Genomic DNA, 16,068 nt, shown 5'->3' on the forward strand with positions numbered 1-16,068 from the left:
GATGGAAACAGGGACCAGATTAATTCACATGAAATAATAATAAAAATTTTAAAAACTGGGCAAAATATATAAAAATACAGTTTTCAAGATATTGAACATTGAGAAACAAAGGATAGTGATTTGTGAGAATCAGAAAACCAAGGAAGTGAGCCCTAAAATTACATCAGCTTATTTCCTGGAAAGAATATCCTCCCATGCAGTGGCACAGGGAGCGTGAAACTAAAAAGATTCTAGAAAGTTCTCTGCATTAAGACAAAGCAGAAATAAGGAAAAAAAAGAAGTCTAGACATTACAGTGCAGAATACTGGAGAAGAGAGAACTTCAGAGAGAAAGAAAGAGAGAGCAGGCTCCAGAGACATGCAGAGAATCTTCCTGAATCTTCAGCTGGGTATTAATCAATACATGTGAAAGGAGACTACCCAAGACTAGGGAATAAAACACCCAAAATTATTAGAGAGAATAATCTCTGTAGATCACACAGGACCAGAAATAGTTGCTGTCATTACACGCCAGAGTGAAAAACCTTATCAAGTAACAGAACATAGAATAGAGTTAGCAAAGCTATTTTGCATCAGTAGTGGAGGAAAATTAACCCTATCTTAAGCGTGCTTGGTCCCAGCTTAAAAAGATTGAAAATAAATCATTACCAGAAATGGTTGAACTGTTTCAAATAAAATTTAGCTGCATAGCATAGAACTACAACAAGGGTATATATGGGAACAAAAAATATTCAAAACCTAAGAGGTTAAAATTCACAATGCTTAATATCAAATCAAAACTTAGTTATGAAAGAAAGCAGAAAAATAAAACTCACAATGAGAAGAAATATTAGTCACAACTAGACTCTCAGTGAGAAGAAATATACCAATCCAAAAATGCCAACAGTGATAGAATTAAATATACAAGAATAATAAAACACTTATTAAAATGGTACTATTTATGTTCAGGAAGTTAGAAGAAAGATTGAACATCTTAATTCAAAATTAAGAAAATTAAAACCACAATGAGATACTGTATTAGTCTGTTTTCATGATGCTGATAAAGACATACCTGAGACTGAGAAGAAAAATAGGTTTAACTGGACTTACAGTTCCACATGGCTGGGGAGGCCTCAGAATCATGGCAGGAGGCGAAAGACACTTCTTACATGGTGATGGCAAGAGAAAATGAAGAGGAAGCCAAAGTGGAAATCCCTGATAAACCCATCTGATATCATGCAACTCATTCACTATCACAAGACTAGCATGGGAAAGACCAGTCCCATGATTCAATTACCTCCCCCTGGGTCCCTCCCACAACATGTAGGAATTCTGAAAGATACAATTGATGTTGAGACTTGGGTGGGGACACAAAATAGCCAAACCATATCATTCCAACCCTGGTCCCTCCAAATCTCATGTCACCACATTTCAAAACCAATCATGCCTTCCCACAAAGTCTTAACTCATTTCACCATTAACCCAAAAGGCCATAGCCCAAAGTCTCATCTGGGACAAGGCAAGTCCCTTCTGCCTATAAGCCTGTAAAATCAAAAGCAAGCTAGTTCTTTCCTGGATACTAGGAAAGAATGGGGGCACAGGTACTGGGTAAATATAGCCATTCCAAGTGAGAGAAATGGTCAAAATAAAGGGGTTACCAGGTCCATGAAAGTCCAAAATTCAGAAAGGCAGACAAATATTAAAGCTCCAAAATGATGTCCTTTGACTCCATGTCTCACATCCAAGTTATGCTGATGAAAGAGGAAGGTTCCCATGGTCTTGAGCAGCTCTGCCCCTGTGGCTTTGCAAGGTACAGTCAGCTGCTTTCACAGGCTGGTTTTGAGTGTTTGCAGCTTTTCTGGGTGCACAGTGCAAGCTGTTGTATCTACCATTCTGGGGTCTGGAGGATGGTGGTCTCCTTCTCACAGCTCCACTTGGCAGTGCCCCAGTAGGGACTCTATCTGGGGGCTCTGACTCCATATTTCCTTTCTGCACTGCCCTAGCAGAGGTTCTCCATGAGAGTCCTACCCCTGCAGCAAACTTCTGCCTGTACACTCAGGCATTTTCATACATCTTCTGAAATCTAGGCAGACATTTCCAAACCTCACTTCTTGACTTCTGTGTACTCGCAAGCTCAACATCATGTGGAACCTACCAGGGCTTGAGGCTTTCATCCTCTGAAGCCATGGCCCAAGCTCTACATTGGCCCCTTTTAGTCCTGGCTGGAACAGCTGGAACACAGGGCACCAAGTCACTAGGCTGCATACAGGGACACTTGTGCCTGATGCACACTTGTGCCTGAAGGACCCTTGGGCCAGCCCATAAAACCACTTTTTCCTCCTGGGCCTCCTGGCCTGTGATGGGAGGGGCTGCCATGAAGATCTCTGGCATGACCTGGAGACATTTTTCCCATTGTCTTGGGGATTAACATTAGGCTCCTTTCTACTTATGCAAATTTCTGCAGCTGCCTTGAATTTCTGCCCAGAAAATGGGTGTTTCTTTTCTATCACATAGCCTATAAATTTTCCAAACTTCTATGCTCTGCTACCCTTATAAAACTGAATGCCTTTAGAACTACCCAAGTCACCTCTTGAATGTTTTACTACTTAGAAATTTCTTCTACCAAATATTGAAATCATCTTTCTCAAGTTCAAAATTTCACAAATCTCCAAAGCAAAAGCAAAATGCCACTGGTTTCTTTGCTAAAACATAACAAGAGTCACCATTATTCCAGTTTTCAACAACTTCCTCACCTCCATCTGAGGCCACCTCAGCCTGGACCTTATAGTCCATATTGCTATCAGCATCTTGGGCAAAGCCATCCAACAAGTCTCTAGGAAGTTCCAAACTTTCCCACATTTTCCTGTCTTCTTCTGAGCCCTACAAACTGTTCCAACTTTTGCCTGTTACCCAGATCCAAAGTCACCTCCACATTTTTGGTCATCTTTTCAGCAATGCCCCTCTCTGCTGGCACCAATTTACTGAATTAGTCTGTTTTCATGATCCTAATAAAGACACATTTGAGACTGGGAAGAAAAAGAGGTTTAATTGGACTTACAGTTCCACATGGCTGGAGAAGCCTCAGAATGGCAGGAGGTGGCAGCAAGAAAAAATGAAGAGGAAGCAAAAGCAGAAACCCCTGATAAACCTGTCAGGTCTCATGAAACTTACTCACTTTCATGAGAATAGCACTAGTCTTTCCATGCTGTTGATTCAATTACACCTCCGCCTGGGTCCCTCCCACAACACATGGGAATTCTGGGAGATACCATGCAAGTTGAGATTTGGGTGGGGACACAGCCAAATCATATCAGATATCACTACAAAACTTTCATAATGACTAAAATAAAAAATAGTTATAATGCTATATTCTGTCAACCATGCAAAGAAACTGGATTACTCATGCATTACTGGCATAAATGTAAAATGGTTGAAACACTCTGGAAAATAGCTTGACAATAATTGTAGTCTTAGGCATTTATCTCAGTAAAATAAAAATTCATGTTCATTCAATAACCTGTAAATAAATATTTATAGCAGATCTAATCTAAATGGCCAAAGCTGGAAGCAACCCAAATGGCCTTCAATGAGTCAGTGGTTAAACTAATTGTTGTATATCCAAATCATGGAATATTATTCAGCAACAAAAAGGAATGAAATATTGACACACACAACAATTTAGATGAACCTCAAGGAAATTATGGTGAGTAAAAAAAGAGATTCGCAGATCTAGATTGTTTTAGTGGTGAATTCTAAATTTTGAGAAACAGATAATAAAATTCATACAAACTCTTTCAGAAAATAGAAAATAAGAAAATCTTCCAACCTTGCCTTATAATTTAAGAATAATATTAAAACCAAAACCTGATAATAACTTTATAAGAATGGGAAATTATAGGCAAATATATCTTATTATTAGATGCAAAAAACTAACAAAAGGAATCAATTATATAGAAAAAAAGAAATATATCATGACCAACTTAGCTTTATTCCAAGAATGCAAGACTTATTAAACATCCAAAATCAATCAAATCACATTTAGAGAGGAATTTTTTAAATCATGGAATAGGCCGGGCGCGGTGGCTCAAGCCTGTAATCCCAGCACTTTGGGAGGCCGAGGCGGGTGGATCACGAGGTCAAGAGATCGAGACCATCCTGGTCAACATGGTGAAACCCCGTCTCTACTAAAGATGCAAAAAATTAGCTGGGCATGGTGGTGTGTGCCTGTAATCCTAGCTACTCAGGAGGCTGAGGCAGGAGAATTGCTTGAACCCAGGAGGCGGAGGTTGCGGTGAGCCGAGATCGCGCCATTGCACTCCAGCCTGGGTAACAACAGTGACACTCCATCTCAAAAAAAAAAAAAAAATCATGGAATAAACACATGCAGGAAAAGATGTAACAAAATTTAATGCTGATTCATGACAAAAACTTTCAACCAGCTAGTCAGGGAAAGAAATGTTCTGAACATAATAAATACACAAAAAAACCTACATTTATCACTATATTTAATTGTGAATTATTGAACACTTTCTACGGAATTTTAAAACAAGGAAAGAATGTCTTTTATCATCAGTTTTACTCAACATTGTATAGGAGGCTCTAGCTGGTACCATATGGCAGGAAACAGAAATCAAAAGCACAAATATTAGAAAGGGGTGGCCAGGATGGTGGCTCTTCCCTGTAATCCCAGCATTTTGGGAGGCCAAGGCAGAAGGTTCACTTGAGCCCAGGAGTTAAAGACCAGCTTGGCCAACATAGCAAGACCTTGTCTTTACTAAATAAATAAATCAATAGCTGGGCTTTGTGGTGCATATTTGTAGTCCCAGCTACTCAGGAGGCTGAGATGGGAGGATCCCTTGAGCTCAGGAGGTTGAGGCTGCAGTGAACCATGACCACACAACTGCACCCCAACTTGAACTACAGGGTGAGACCCTGTCTCAAAAATGAAAAGGCAAAAAATATATTACAGATGACATGATTATATATAAAATATCTGAAACAATCAACAAACAAATTATTAAGATGAATATCTGAATTTAACAAAATTTCTGGATACAAGGTTTATATTTTAAAATTCTTTATATTTCTATATACTGGAGAAAAATAATTAAAATATAAAAATGAAGGTTTTACCATATCCAATAGCACCAAAAGCATCATATACCCAAGAGTAAATATTTTAAAACATACAAGACTGCTGCACTAAAAAATAAAATATTAGTGAAAGAAAGAACAAAAAAAATGAAACAAATGGAGAGATATACAATGCTCATGGATTAGAAAATTCAATCACTAGACTGAGATGTCAATTCTTTCCCACATAATTGAATTGAAAACCCCAATCAGAATCCCAGTGCATTTTTTAAATTGCCAAACTGATTCTAAAATGATAATGGAGACACAAAAAATCTAGAATAGCCAAGGCAAACTTAAAGAAGAAAAAAGTTGGAGAACTTAAATATCTTAACTTTTATCCTTATTATGGCTAATAATTCACCTACAGTTATTAAATGTGATATTGGCAGAAGGATAGACAAATATATTAGTGAAACAGAGTAAGATCTCAGGGACAAGCCCACACATAACAGACACCAAATTTAATGGCAAGTCTCCACTACAGTTCAGTGGGGAAAAGAATGTTCTTTTTGATAAATGATAGTGTCCATTGGATATCCATGTAAATATCTGTAATCCATCAAACCATAATAAAAAAATTAAAGTAAGATGAACCATATATCTAAAAGTAAATGATAAAATAACCAAATTTCTTAAGGAAAACTTAGGAGAATATCTTAATGAACCGAGGATAATTATAGAATTCTTAAACAGATGCCAAAAGCACTAATCATAAAAAGTAAAAATTTATACCCAATTACAATTACAGACTTCTCTTTATCAAAAGATACTATTATGAAAATAGAAAGGCAAACTACAGGGAGAAGCTATTTGTGATTCATATATCCAAATAGAACTTGTATCCAAAGTTTTTAATGAAATTCCACAAGTCTGTAAAAAGAAATTACACTACGCAATTAAAAAATAAAAAAAAATCTGAACAAGCGCTTTATAAAGAAGATATCCAAATTGTCAATAAACTCATTAGAAGGTGTTCAAGGTCATCAGGAAAATGCAAGCTAAAGCCACATAAGGTATCACTACATAGCCCATCAGCAGGGCTTAAATTACTGCCTGGTGAAATTTTTAAGTGATACAAATACTTTGGAGAATGCTTAGCATACTCCCACTCTGTGACTCAGCACTTCCTCTCCTCAGCATATACCCAGAGAAATGAGTACTTGTGTTCACAAAAAGACATGAACAGAAATATTCATAGCAGCGTTGTTTATCAATGCCCAAAACTGTAGACCACTCAAATAGCCTCAACATTAGAATGAATAAACTGATGGATTAACATACAATCATACACAAAAGTTAAAAAGATAATGTATGAATGATATATAATTCAAGACAGAAAAACCTCGAAAACATTCGAAGTGAAAGTAGCCAGATAAGAAATAGTATGTACAATCTAATTCAACTTATATGAGGGGCAAAAGCATGGAAAACTGGTTTGTGATACTGGAGATTAGAGTAACATTAAACATTGTGGTGAGTTCTGACTGGGATGAGACATGATAAAGCCATCTGAAATGCTGGAAATGTTCTATAGTTTGATCTGGCAGGCGGAGATATACATCTATACATGTAAAATTTGCACATATGTGTAAAATTTACACATATGTAAAATCTCATATAAGCTATACACTTTCAATTTCTGCACTTTGCTATTTGTGAATTATACCTCAGTTTTTAAAAAATATATATAGAGAGAGATAGCTATTTCTGAAGCTTCATTGGCCTTGGAAAGAACATAAGAATATGGTCCTATGCTAAGTAAGGCACAACAAGAGATGTGGTATTTTTAAAATATGTCTGCTAATTTTTTGACACCACTTTCATCTAAAATATGAAGTCTAATTCCTTTCCCTTTGAATATGGGTTAAAATAATTATTCGCTTCTAACATTCAAGCAAAATACAGAGGAAGTGATGCTGTTTGACTTCCAAAAACAAGCTAGAAAATATGACATAGCTCCCACTTGGCATGACCGTCATCCTCATTCATTCTCTCTCTCTCTCTCTCTCTCTCTCTCTCTCGCCATATTACCTACTAGTATCCCATGGGAAAGAGAACTGGGACAACCTCAACAACGAGTTGGTGATAAGCCATATTTGTTTTTACTAAGAATTGTTTAGAGCTTTAGTTTTAGTTTATCAGAAACAAAAATTAGTTTTCCTTTGCTGCATACAAATGATTATAAACTTAATGACCTAAAACACCACCTATTTATTATCTCACAATATTTGCACATCAGATGTCCAGGCACAGCATAACTGGGTTCTCTGCTCATGGTTTTAGTTGAGCAGAGACAGGTTGCATTCTTATCCGTAGCTCAATGTTTTCTTCCGAATGTGGTCACTTTTTGCTAAGATCCAGTTCCCATTCCCTGGACGGCTGCTAGCTTGCTTTCAGCATCGAGAGGCCACCTTTAGGTCCTAGCCACGTGGTCTCCATGATAAGCAGTTCACAACATGGATATTTGTTTTCTTCTCTGGGGCTAACAGGACACTCTAATACTTCACTTTATTTTTAGAGGGTTCACCTAATTAGGTCAGACCCACATAGGATAACCCCACCTTGGATTATCTAAAAGACACAGACTCTTAACCTACTCATGGAGGTAAAAGCCCATCATTTTCACAGATTCCACCTATACTTAAGGGGAGGAACTTGTACTGGGCATATGTATCAGGGAGTGGGCATTTTAGGGACCATGTAGGAATTCTGCCTACTACAGTTCCCTTTTCCCTAAATGCAGGGTTCATCATTGTTAACGAAAACATTAATGTGAGATTAAAGACTAATAAAATACTTTTGTGACTAATACATTTGCCTATTTAGGAATTTATTCTCTAGGACTGCAAAAAGATATTTGAGACAGATTATAATTAGGTTAGTATCTTCAGAAAAAGGGAGAATGGTATCAGGAAACTTCTATCTCTGAACATAAAACTCAGCTCTATACTTCTTAGCTTCTAAAACAGAGATGGAAATAACAAGAGCTCTTACTCACACATGTCTTACTTTCTAGAAAAAGAAACATGGAGTTTCGCAGAAAAGACAAGCTCTTTTCTAGTCTTGAAATCTGACGGACTTTTTTCCTTTTCCTTTTCCTTTTTCTTTTTTTTTTCAAAATATCCTTTAGAAACAGAAAATTTGAATAACATTGTCCTCAATGGCAGTCTCTGCTTTATAAAAATTCAGATATTTCAATATAGCTTTTAACTCTCTATGAAATCCTAGGGTATGGAAAACGGCAATCTCATAAATATAAATCTATTCCAGGCACTCAAGCATTGTAGGTGGGTTAGTTCATTTAACCTTCACAATAACCGTATGAAGTAGGTATGATTATAATTATCCTCAGTAACAGAAGAGGAAACTGAGTTGTAGGGAGGCTAGGTAAATTTCCCCATGGTCTGATTGGACAAAGGAATAAATTTTGGAAAATAATAAAGAGCTAATAGTTAATCAATCTCTTGGACCCTGTCAAATATTGGCTGCCCCACCAGGCTTTTGACAGGGGCTGAATGTCACTCAATTTCTGATTGAGATAAACGGTAGTTCTTAAGGAGTTGCTCTTCTCTGCTATTGATTGAATGGAAATTCATATGCTCTATAATCTAGAGGCAAGATGCAAAGCACTTAAATGGGCAAAGATGATGTTTCATCAGAAAAATGGAAAAAGCTGAACTTTTATTCTTGCCTTATTGAAAGAGAGCCCCATTTCCAGGGGGGTGAGAATAGATGGGCAAACTGCCAAATGAGAACAGGGATAAAAAGAAAAACAAACGTATGGATGTTCATGTGCATTAAGGTCTGAGAGGTGCAGGAGCAACTCTGCGCCTCTTTTCAGAGAGAGCGAGTTGGCAGAATAGGAAGAGAAAGAAGAAGGAAGATCTCTGAATAGAAATGAAGTAAAAGCAACAAAAATCATAAAAGCTGTGGCGCCGCTTTGTCTCACTGGATTAGAACACAAATATTGAGGTCCTGTCTCGGTTAATAAGTTATGAGAATCTTTGAACAGGCCCATCCCATTTGTCCAAGCTTCACTTTCCTCTGCTTAAATGGAGACTTCATTAATTCCTGGCTGTTACATCACAGAGTTTTATTTATATCATTCGCACATTCATAAAACCTTGACTCATCACATTTTTTGTGTCAGAAACTGTTCTAAGCAGTGGGAAGATAAAGATAAAAGACCCAATATTTACCCTGATAGCCTAGATCCCTTTCAAAAGAAAGCAGGGAATGGATGGAGAGAGGAAAGAGAAATAATGTGTTTAGGCAGTCTCTAGCCTCATGGTGTTCACAGACTTGGAGGGTAATAGGGGATTTAAGGAATGCCTAAAAGAGGCTCACAAAATAAATTGTGACATATTGAATGCATATTTGAAAGGTGCGTGTTGGAGAAGCTGACTCCTGGCTTCAATACTCCAAGTGTGTAGAAATGTATTCCGAGGCAGGGAAATAGGAAGTGGGGTGGATGGATGGATGAGGGTTTGTAGAACAGGCTGGAAGAATAGTGAAAAAAGCAAGGCTTTGGAATCAATAAGCCCTGCATTGAAATGTAAGGTATATGGTTTACTGCCTGAATGACGGCATGTTCCTTGCAGGATTATCATGAGGATTGCAGACAATTTATGGAAAATGGTAAAAACTCAGTAAATGATATTGTAATAATGCTCACTTCAGTTACTGAGAAAATATGTAAAAGGTCACGAGAAAGTATAGCAAGAACTGGAGAGGTGGAACTAGAGGTGAGATTACTGGGCTTCCAGCTAAGAAATAATGAGCACTCAGCACAGGTCGTAGCAAAAAGATTGGCAGCATGGGGAGGGACATGAAAGGGTAAAGTCTCCAGGACTTGGTGAGAGTGACACCTGCTTAGGCATGGCCTCCTGGTCATATATTGGTGCTCTTCATAAAGGAGGAAAGTTAAGGCAGGAAAATATGTTACATTGGAGGTATGGCATAGAGGAGGGGGTAGAAATGAAGCCAGAGTCATTAGTTTCTCCAGCTTCCCAAGGAGAAAGGACGGTACAAGTGCCTAGGACTTAGATACTCCTGGGAACTGATGCTTGACTTTTCTGAATCCCTGTTTTGTTTTGTTTTGTTTTGTTTTGTTTTGTTTTGTTTTGTTTTGTTTTGTTTTGTTTTGTTTTTTGAGACGGAGTTTCGCTCTTGTTACCCAGGCTGGAGTGCAATGGCGCAATCTTGGCTCACCGCAACCTCCGCCTCCTGGGTTCAGGCAATTCTCCTGCCTCAGCCTCCTGAGTAGCTGGGATTACAGGCACACGTCACCATGACCAGCTAATTTTTCGTATTTTTAGTAGAGACAGGTTTTCACCATGTTGACCAGGATGGTCTGTTTACCAGGATGGTCTCGATCTCCTGACCTCGTGATCCACCCGCCTCCGCCTCCCAAAGTGCTGGGATTACAGGCGTGAGCCACCGCGCCCTGCCCCTCCTCACTCTTTTTTCACCTTCAGCACTTTCATTTTCTTCACGCACAGATTTTAGCTGATCTGATGAGCTAAATCACACGCAAACCCAAAGGAACAGTAACCAATGGTGTAATACGGGCACCCACAGTAAACAGCCTGGGAGCAATCTGTGCTTGGCAGACTGTCCTGCCCAGAACACCTAAAATCACATCATTTAGTTCTCCCATGTGCATCTCCATTCCTTGATAAAGGCATATGTAAAATCAGAGACAACAAGAACAGAAGGCAGCAAATGGAATATAAAATATTGCCACAACCCCCCCACTCCACCCACTCTTCCAGCAGGAGAAAAGAAGCTTCAGGGAAATTGAGGAGGTGGGAAGACACTTTAGGGCAGAAGATGATTCTCCAGACATAGGGAGCCTTGTATTCCACCGTTCCCGCCTGTTATACAATGCTATGCTGTTTTTCAGGCAAAGCAATAAGATTTGAAAAAATATATATCACCATCAGAACCTACCAAACCATCTGTATGCGTGGGACACTTGAGAGTCTTGGGTAGAACTACATCGATTTGAAAAAAAAAATCTAAATATTCATAAATACCAAGATTTGAAAAGTAGACACCAGGTTGCACCAGGTGTTCTGGTTATTGAATCAGAAAGTTTGTTCAGTGTACTATTCTGAAAATATGAGCACAGAACCACACCCCTAGAAGTCCCAAGAGACAACTTGCTCTCCGATTCAAATGGGGGCAAATAATGTTTCTTGCAGCTTAACTTTATCTTTCCAGATGATCTAGTGGGTGAGAAAGAGAGAGAGAGAAGAGGAGGACTGACTTTGTAGCCAGGCTGTGCACATGTGACCATGAACTGTTTCATCTATGGGCTTCTTTTATCTATAGTACCTTCTAATTTGTTGGTTCGCCTTGTGAATATGATTGAGAACCACTGCTTGGGGTAGATATGAGACTCTGATTTTGGTTTGTACAGCCCGAATTGTGTAGCCTCTTCTTTCTCCAAGTTCTTCCCTATGGACTTAATATACAGTCTAATTCTCAGAGGAACCTGGCTCAGTGCTGGCACATACTTATGCATTCGATAGAAGGAACTGTTCTCATGCACACCTGTGGCATAAATTCCACACTTAGGATTCCCTTTTTTTCTAAACTCTTGTGTCAGAAATTGTGTGTACATTTGGGCATATAGTCTCTACAACCTATATGGACTCTTGAGATGTTTTGGTAGTTGGCTAGTTGACTTAGATTCTATTACCAAATCTAATCTTTGAATTTGACCAAAGCTTGCTGAAGATTACCACTTTCCCTGATCCTCACAGGAACCCTTGCTCCTCTCAGGGAGGCTTCTGCTCTCAAGCTGTCACCAAAATGTTTGAGTATCACCTCTAGGAAAGAAACCATCAAGACTATAGAGGGATTGGCATCCATGTCACCCAGATTTTGTTGGTTGTGGGGATAAGCAAGGTAGATGCACATGCAGATGGCTAAGTACATATTTGCAAAACTAGGGATGAGAGTATCAAGAACTCATTAGTTTACTAGTTCTCCTTTTTTCCTTCTGCCTTCCCTTCCTTTCTTCCTTTCTCCCTTCCTTCCTTCTTTTCCTCCTTCCTTCATTTTTTTTCCCAACACTAATTACTCTGTGCCTACTATGTACCAGGCACTCACTATTCTAGGTATTTTGGTGATATAAGAATGAACATCACAAACCAGGGTGCTGCTCATTAGGAGCTTACATTTTGGATGTGAGGGGTAGATAGACAACAAACAAATGTGCCAATAAATGAGTTAATTTCAGAAAGCAGTAACTGCTACGGAAACAATAAAACAGACAGCACAGTCAAGGGTGACTAGAATAGATAAAGTGGAGAGAAAAAAAGCTCTCTGAAGATTTGACATTTGCAGTGAGGCCTGAATAACAAGAAGGGCACCTGGATATTTGAGAGAATGAGCATTTAAAAGCGAGCAGCAAGTACAAAGGCTCTGAGGGGGAAATATATTTGGCAAGTTCAAAGAATGGAAAGGAGGCCTATCTGGCTGACACGTATTAAAAGGGAGAGCAGGAGAAGATGAGGTCAGTGCCATGGGGAAAAGACACGTTACTGTGTAGGGCACAGAGGCCAGAGGCTTTGATAAGAATTTGGATTTTATTCTGACGGGAAGCCATTGGAAGGTCTCAAAAGAGAGGCGTGATGTAATCTGATTTACATTTTGCAAGATAATTCTGGCAGATGGGTAGAGAATAGAGTGGAACAAACCAGTCTCCTCACTTCATAATCATTTCTATTATTAGATTTAAAAATAATTCCGTGGAGCCTCTACCCTAATCACTTGCTATTGCCAAGGCTCATCATCAACTTTAAAGTACAAAGTTTGGTCCCCACATAGAGGTTTATGTCAATGTAAAGTAGGCCCTAAAGACACTTTCCAGAAATGCCAATTTGAATGTACACATTCTGGTACGATTCCTTCTAAAGTTCTTCTATTTTAACCTCACCTACACGTTAACTCCCACAATACAGAGACTCTCAACCCTATTCCTCTCTGAGTTCCTCAGTGTCAGCTGAATATTAGAATCACCCAAGGAGACTTTAAAGATCAGTAGTCAGGCTGCACCACTGATCCATTAAATCAGAGTCTTGAGATGGGTCTCAGGCCTCAGTGTTTTTTAAAGCTTCCCAATGTGATTCCCACGGACAACCAGGGTAACCAGTGCCTCACAGAAAAAAAAAATGGGCATTTGAGGGTTTCCAGTGGTGATGACAAGTGGCATGGGACAACAGGACATGTGCATTCCCACTGCTATGTCCCTGGAGGCCCCAGGAAAAGGCAGTGGGGAGCTCTCAAATGGCAGGAACATTCTGAAGCTTGAACACATGAAGGCTCACACAGGAGGCCACTCTGCAGTCAGCAGCACGTTGCTCTGCAGTGGGGTGCCCAGAATTGCAAATGAAACTAGAAGACATATTGCCTCTTTAGAAGGAACTTTGGGGACCTTGACAAACTGTTTTGTTAAAAAAAAATGAAACAAAGGATGATCTCATCCAAATAGGATGCCTGTGCATCTAGCACCATAAAGATAGATGCCACCCCTGCTCTGAAGTGCCTGACATCCTACAGAGCTCAAAATGTAAAAGCTAACACATCTTGTCAAGCTCTAAAATAAGAGAGGCAGCTTTCCCACTTTCCTATTTAGTTTTTCTACATTTGTTATGCTTAGCTGCTAGGTTAAAACAAAAATGAAAAGAGAGAAGATAGTAAAATAAGCCCGAGCAAAGTGAAAGATGGCATCTGAAGTGGCATGACCCATTCGAGGAGGTTTTGCATGTTTTGTGTGGTGGTGGTTTGTTCTGGGTTTCTTTTTTATGACACAGGGAAAATGACACAGGGCAGACAATGCAACAGAATCCTAAAACACTTTTTTATAGTCTTCCACATACTTTACACTTAATTTCATTCTCCATTACATGATTCGATACTATCTTAGATGTGTTAATACTGCCAAATCGGGTAAATTTCTTGAGAACACATTTCTTTTGTAACTTCAACAGCACCTGTTCACAGGTATGTGTTGCCTAGTGATCAAAGATTCCATATTGAGCAGGTAATACTTGTATTCTATTTTTATATTGCTTCTTTCCTCCCTGGTCCTAACTCCTAATCCTTCAAATCTTTCACCTTTTTATCTGTGCGCGTGTGTGTGTGTGTGCGTGCACACGTGCATGACTCCAAAGGAAGCACGAGGCTCTATACACTCACCCTAGTAACTATGACATTTCAGGGCAGGTTGTCAGGAGTCTTAGTAAGTAAGGCACTGTTCTTGAAAGTGTACCTACAATTCACATCCTAAGCTAGCTTAGAGCTAGGTTTCCTGTGTTAAGGCTCAGACACCTGCAAGAAGGGCAATGGATTCTATATGAAGGGAAGCTTAGTGAGACAACACCCAAACCCATAATGGATCAAAAAGTTTGGGGGGAAAGAAGGCATACAGTGAATTTCCCCCCCACTCTTTGAGTGCTGATTTAGATCCCCCCAAAGCAGTAATTGTAACCTTAAGAAGATCAAGACAATCTTCAAAGGTCAAAAACTCATGCAGCCTAGGAGTAGAAAGTGAGAGTGGCAAGCATGATTACCTACGATAGAGAAGAAATACTTTACAGCTCTCAAGAGACAGCACCCTTAGTGACATATGGGTGATGCCGCCTGTAATTGTCCAGCACAGAAGCTCTCCGTGTGACTTCCCGGGAAGAAATGGGACCATGAAGTTAGCTCCTTTCTTGATAATACACATAGTCATGGAAGACAAAAATCAAAATCTATCATTTACAGTGAGACACATTGGTCCCAAAAAACTTGAATCCTGCTGTGTCCTGGAGCTAAAGCATTTGAGTCTCAATTTTCCACCAGCACTGTGGTCTAAGAAACAAGAATCATAGTCACTATTCTGACTAGAAGTTAAAGGAGAAATTTTAAAGAACAGGAGAATTCAATGTTTCAAGAGTTATAGTGTTCCCAAGAAATATTCTATAAAGCAACCCTGGGCAGGCTAATTATTAAAATCATCTGAGGGACTTCTTAACCACAGTATAGAGATTCCGGATCTACTCTGTAACAATCAGCATCTCTAAATGGGGAAGAGAGGCCTGGGATTGTTTATAAAAAGTTCCCTGGATGATCCCGTTGGTCTGTTGATTTATGACTGTTTTATATTTACCAAAAAGTAAAATTTACACAACCAATTAACAGACACTTGCCCTTGACTATTTATAACTCATAGGAAAGTCTTTAGTCATTTTCCTCTTATGAGGTCTCGGTATCATCATCATGAAAATGAGAGACCAATAATGAATGATCTCGAATTTTGCTGTAGAAAAGAGCTCCTTGGTGAGGAAGACACAGAGCTGATGAGTTGCTTTCTTCTCAGCTGGATTTGCCATCATGGATTCCACACTCATAGCATGTCTGAGATCCAGATTAACACAAACAAAAAATAATCTATTCTCGTCTCGGACTGGTAATAATATACTAGACTCTTCTAGCTACTTCTAAACAATGTTTGCTTTCAATCATCTCTGTATAGGGCAAAATTCCATTGCAAATTTCTAAAAGTCCTGCACACTTTATGTAGGGGATTTCAACCTCTGCAAACTTACTAGAAAGAGGAATCAGGGTTGAGGCTGAAATGTAAAGAATGGAGACTGACAGAGACTCTTCTACCAAGAGGTTTGAACCTCCACAGAGGTTCAAAATAATTTATTTAAAAGGAGGTGGGATCCAGGCACAGTGGCCCAAGCCTGTAATCCCAACACTTTGGGAGGCCGAGGCGGGCAGCTCACCTAAGGTCAGGAGTTCAAGACCAGCCTGACCAACATGGTGAAACCTCATCTCTACTAAAAATACAAAATTAGCTGGGCATGGTGGTGTGTTGTAATCCCAGCTATGCAGGAGGCTAAGGCAGGAGAATTGCTTGAATCTAGGAGGCGGAGGTTGCAGTGAGCCAAGA

Source organism: Callithrix jacchus, chromosome 10 (genome assembly GCF_049354715.1).
Source record: "Callithrix jacchus isolate 240 chromosome 10, calJac240_pri, whole genome shotgun sequence".
Classification (NCBI taxonomy): domain Eukaryota; kingdom Metazoa; phylum Chordata; class Mammalia; order Primates; family Cebidae; genus Callithrix; species Callithrix jacchus.